Source organism: Rhinatrema bivittatum, chromosome 2 (assembly GCF_901001135.1).
Source record: "Rhinatrema bivittatum chromosome 2, aRhiBiv1.1, whole genome shotgun sequence".
Lineage (NCBI taxonomy): Eukaryota > Metazoa > Chordata > Amphibia > Gymnophiona > Rhinatrematidae > Rhinatrema > Rhinatrema bivittatum.
The window spans coordinates 302045763-302052116 of NC_042616.1; positions in this window are offsets into that span (position 1 = coordinate 302045763).

Below are 6354 nucleotides of genomic sequence, written 5' to 3' on the forward strand. Positions count from 1 at the left end.
TTATATAATAATCATGAAATTACAAAAAATAATTTAAAAAAGCATGCATACACAATAACACATTAAAAAATTCAATTAATACAGAACACGTTTCAAAAAATACATAACCAATCCCTAGAACCCTATTCAATATTTCAATTATTTCCAAACCTCTTTTATCACCCAGCGTTGAGAAAAGGAGTGAATAAGTGAATTCACCATAGACACTCCATTACAGCCCTCTGCTCTACCCTGGAATTGGCCCAGAAGGGATAATTCACCTATATAATAATTTAGATTACATTCATCTTCCAAAGGTCTCTACACCAAACATAGCTGTCCTCCTTTTGTTATTCAGCTCACTGTTTTCTATAGGAGAAAAGGAGGAGCCTATTCCAAAAGGATGGGCTCTACCTTTACCAGAGTGGAACCAGGATGCTGGCACTAACCTTTAAAAAGAAGACATAACAGTTTTTAAATCAGAACATGGAGGAAAGCTGATAGTCACTAAGCAGCACATGATTTGGAGGGATGTATCTTCAAAGAGTACTAAAATAACAGGGAAGTTAGAGCATCTTGATAGAGAGGTTCCAATAAAAGCAAAAATAGCCCATGTGCCTATATGTAAAAAATAGATTGAATTAAAAGGTTCCAAATTATCCTTCTTTAACTGCTAGGAAAGTTGTATATACAAATAAAAAAATGTTCCTTGAAATGTGCATATGTTAACACCAAAAGTCTAAAAAGTAAGATGGGAGAATTAGAATATTATAGCACTGAATGAACAGATAGACATAATTGGCATCTCAGAGACCTGGTGGAAAGAGGCTACTCAGTGGGACAGTGCTATACCAGGGTGAAATTATATTGCAAGATAGGGTAGATCAACATAGTCAGAAGGGTGGCGCTTTATGTTATCGAAGGCATAGAGTCCAACAGGATTAAGATCCTGCAGGAGACAACATGCATAATAGAAATTTATGGGTGGAAATTCCATATGCAATGTGGAAGGGTTTATCAGTGGGGGTATACTAATGTCCACCTGGCCAAGAACATAAGAACATAAGAAAATGCCATACTGGGTCAGACCAAGGGTCCATCAAGCCCAGCATCCTGTTTCCAACAGTGGCCAATCCAGGCCACAAGAACCTGGCAAGTACCCAAAAACTAAGTCTATTCCATGTAACCATTGCTAATGGCAGTGGCTATTCTCTAAGTGAACTTAATAGCAGGTAATGGACTTCTCCTCCAAGAACTTATCCAATCCTTTTTTAAACACAGCTATACTAACTGCACGAACCACATTCTCTGGCAACAAATTCCAGAGTTTAATTGTGCGTTGAGTAAAAAAGAACTTTCTCCGATTAGTTTTAAATGTGCCCCATGCTAACTTCATGGAGTGCCCCCTAGTCTTTCTAATATCCGAAAGAGTAAATAACCGATTCACATCTACCCGTTCTAGACCTCTCATGATTTTAAACACCTCTATCATATCCCCCCCTCAGTCGTCTCTTCTCCAAGCTGAAAAGTCCTAACCTCTTTAGTCTTTCCTCATAGGGGAGTTGTTCCATTCCCTTTATCATTTTGGTAGCCCTTCTCTGTACCTTCTCCATCGCAATTATATCTTTTTTGAGATACGGCGACCAGAATTGTACACAGTATTCAAGGTGCGGTCTCACCATGGAGCGATACAGAGGCATTATGACATTTTCCGTTTTATTCATCATTCCTTTTCTAATAATTCCCAACATTCTGTTTGCTTTTTTGACTGCCGCAGCACACTGCACCGACGATTTCAATGTGTTATCCACTATGACACCTAGATCTCTTTCTTGGGTTGTAGCATCTAATATGGAACCCAACATTGTGTAATTATAGCATGGGTTATTTTTCCCTATATGCATCACCTTGCACTTATCCACATTAAATTTCATCTGCCATTTGGATGCCCAATTTTCCAGTCTCACAAGGTCTTCCTGCAATTTATCACAATCTGCTTGTGATTTAACTACTCTGAACAATTTTGTGTCTTCTGCAAATTTGATTATCTCACTCGTCGTATTTCTTTCCAGATCATTTATAAATATATTGAACAGTAAGGGTCCCAATACAGATCCCTGAGGCACTCCACTGTCCACTCCCTTCCACTGAGAAAATTGCTCATTTAATCCTACTCTCTGTTTCCTGTCTTTTAGCCAGTTTGCAATCCACGAAAGGACATCGCCACCTATCCCATGACTTTTTACTTTTCCTAGAAGCCTCTCATGAGGAACTTTGTCAAACGCCTTCTGAAAATCCAAGTATACTATATCTACCGGTTCACCTTTATCCACATGTTTATTAACTCCTTCAAAAAAGTGAAGCAGATTTGTGAGGCAAGACTTGCCCTGGGTAAAGCCATGCTGACTTTGTTCCATTAAACCATGTCTTTCTATATGTTCTGTGATTTTGATGTTTAGAACACTTTCCACTTTCCACTATTTTTCCTGGCCAAAACAAATAAACAAACAGATGATGAAATGATAACAGAAAGTAAGGAAGCTAGCAAACTTGGCAGCACAGTAATAATGGGAGATTTCAATATCGACTCACTATTGATTGGGTAAATGTCATATTAGGACATGCTAAGGAAGTAAAGTTTCTAGATGAAATACATGCTTCATGAAGCAAATGGTCCTGGAACTGACAAGAGAAGGAGCCATTTAAGACTTAATTCTCAGTGGAATGCAGGATATGATGCAAGAGATAACGGTGGTGGGAATGCATGCCACAGTGATCATAATGTGATCAAATTTGACTTAATGACTGGAGGGAGGTCATTAAATAAATCTACTGCTCTAGCATTTAACTTTCAAAAGGGAGACTTTGATAAAATGAGGAAATAGAAAAAAATAAATAAAGGTGCAGCTACAAAGGTTAAGTGTTTACATCAGGCATGGACATTGCTTAAAAATATCTTCTTGGAGGCCCAGACCAGATGTATTCCAGGAATTAGAAAAAGTAGACGGGAGGCCAAATGACTGCGAGCGTGGATAAAAGTTGAGGTGAAAGGCTATTTTGGCCAAAATAACTTTTTTCAAAATTTGGAAAAAGGATCCAACTGAAGAAAACAGGAAATCATAAGCATTGGCAAGTTAAATGTAAAACATTGATAAGGCAGGCAAAAAGAGAGTTTGAAAAGAAGCTGGCCATAGAAGCAAAAACTCATAATAAAAACTTTTTAAATACATCTGAAGCAGGAAGCCTGTTAGGAAGTCAGATGGGTTGTTAGATGACTGAGAGATAAAAGAGGCACTTAGGGAAGACAAGGCCATAGAGGAAAGACTAAACTGAGTTTTTGCTTGTTTATTGAAGAGGACATTAGGGAGATACCCATGCTGGAAAAGGTATTTAATGGTGATGATCTGGAAGAACTACATCAAATCACGCTGAACCTGGATGATGTAATAGGGCAGATTGACAAACTAAAGATTAGCAAATTGCCTAGACCAGCTGGCTTACATCCCAAAGTTTTGAAAGAACTGAAAACATGAAATTGCAGATCTATTATTAGTAATTTGTAACCTATCATTAAAATTGTCTATTGTGCCTGAAGATTGGAGGGTGGCCAAAGGGCTCCAAGGATGATCCAGGAAACTAAAGACCGGTGAGCCTGACTTCAGTACCGGGAAAAATCATAAAACCATTCTAAAGAGCTAAATTACAGAACATATAGAAAGTCATGGTTTGGTGGGGCACAGCAAGCATGGATTTATACAAGGGAATTTTACCTCACCAAACTGCTACATTTTTTGAAGGGATTAATAAACGTGGATAATGGTGATCCAGTGGATATAATATATTTGGATTTTCAGAAGGCGTTTGACAAAGTCCTCCTTGAGAAACTCCTGAAAAAAATAAAATGTCATGAGATAGGAGGCAATGTCCTATTATGGATTTCAAATTGGTTAAAAGCTAAGAAACAGAGTAGGACTAAATGGTCAGTTTTCTCAGTGGAGAAAAGTAAACAGTGGAGTGACTCAGGGATCTGTACTTGGACCCGTTCTTTTTAATATATTTTAAAGTGTTCAGGTAAAGAGAACAGTGAGTGAGGTGATCAAATTTGCAGATCACACAAAATTATTCTGAGTATAGAACTCTTCTAAGGAGACTGATTAGACCAGCACTTGTGTCCCCGGGAGACCTGCGGGCTGAATTGCTGTATGTTCCAGCTGAGAAACACCTCCCTGCCTGTGAGCGACATTATCAGTGCCATCTCATAACTATTTAACAGCTGGCCTAATGGCGTGCCCTTTCTTAAATTGTTTTTCTTTATTGAATTCTTGATTCCTTCAGTTGATGGGGAAGAAACAGAAGGTAAAGTTTACTTCCTCTCTGGTAACACCTAATATTTAATGACCTAAGGACATTCACCATCAGCTGAGAGTGTGTCATTCCATTGAGAGTGCTAAATTGGACACGTCCCTCAGTTCTGGAGCATCTTTGAGCCCAAATCAGAATTAAGCCTCCTACCCAACCAGCAGGTTTGTTGGTATATGAGTCATTGTCATTTTTGAGCATTGTGGATTTGAATGGTGCTACCTCCTTAGTCAGCAAAGACAAGTCTGGAGAGTGTCAGGTTGGAATAACCATGAGTGAACATAAGAAGTTGCCATACTGGGTCAGACCAAGGGTCCATCAAGCATAATATCCTGTTTCCAACAATGGCTAATCCAAGTCACAAGGATCTGGCAAACACTCAGACATTAAATAGATCCCATGCTACTAATGCCGGCAACAAGCAGTGGCTATTCCCTGTTGATTAATAGCCATTTATGGACTTCTCCTCTAGGAACTTATACAAACCTTTTTTAAACCCAGTTACACTAACTGCTTAACCACATCCTCTGGCAAAGAATTCCAGAGCTTAGTTGTGCGTTGAACGAAAAATTATTTTCTCTGATTGTTTTAAATGTGTTATTTGCTAACTTCATGGAGTGCCCCCTAGTCCTTGTATTATCCAAAAGAGTAAATAACCTGTGATGGTGATATCTCCGAGCTCATAGGAAAATACAAGTGAAGGCAGGACACCATCTGATTCTCAATCTAGGCTCACCGAGAAGCTAACTGAATCTACATAACATCACAATAGCCAAGGCCCTCACCTTCCGCACAGTATCATTTACAAATTCCATAGGTAGGTGTAGTATGGTGCATGTGTCAGGGTACATGCAGCCACCAAGAGGTTTGCTACCCTGGAAGGACATGTGTGCATTGTGGGAATGGCACCAGGTAGTACATGCCCTGTACCCTAGGCTGTAAGGGAAGGTATGCTACTAGACCATTCTGATGTCAGCAAAAGGGTTGCCAGCTGGTTCCAATTTTCAGGACAGGTAAATCCTGTCCTGGTTTGGAACACATTACATGCAGGTATTTAATCAGATTTCCCTATAGCTTTTCTGAGCAAAACCAAGACTATCAATACCTGCATGCATGGGAGTACGACCAGGACTAGATCAACATATCCAGGAAATCTGGATCCAATTGGAAAACCAAGTCAGAAATGCCTCTAAAACTGGTGATGCAGTGACGTCAGCTGTGTCTTGGCATGCCCTTGTGACAGTAAGCCGACCCAGTACAGGTGTATAACTTCACAAGCACATGTTTGTCAGCAGTTTGAGGCAGTAAAATGGCGCGGGCCGTCCATTGCTAATACCATCTAACAGGGGCCAACCAATGGCACCGGTAGCCCCTGTCTCATCATAAGGGCAAAGGGCACCGGCGCCATTTTGATTTGTGGTAGGCCCGACGGCCCGAGAGGGAGACATTGCTCGCGGGACCCAGCTGGACCACCAGGGCTTTTAGTAAGTCTTGGGGAGGGATCGGGATGGTGGGGGGAGGGGGGGTTGTAATAAAGTAAAATTGAAGGGTTGGGGTGGGGTTTTTGTTATTCATTTTCTTTTTTTCGATTCGTTTTCTGACTCGTTTTTCCCGATCTGTGCCGCCGAAAAACGATCCGCGGGAAAACGAAATTTTCCAATGAAGCGCCCGAACCAAAATCCGACCCGACATGGAAAAACTAAGCTCATCTCTACAGGACACTGCTTCTGGTTGAGATGTGTGAGGCTCCAGCAAACCGTGGCCGACAATCTGGATGATGCCTCACTAACCGGCCACACACGATCGTGCAGTACCAGCAGTGTGGACACTTCAAGCTTGTCATTAACCAGTGAGATTTTAATAGCTCCCAATGGGAGGATAGGAACAGGGCCATTTTGAAAATGAACACATTGAAAGTGTATAGTGCCTGCTCACACATCAAGCTTTAGGGCCGCTGCATTGTTTGCCCTCACAAGATTAGCAGGCCTCTGCATCATGGGGAGAAAAAGCCAGGCC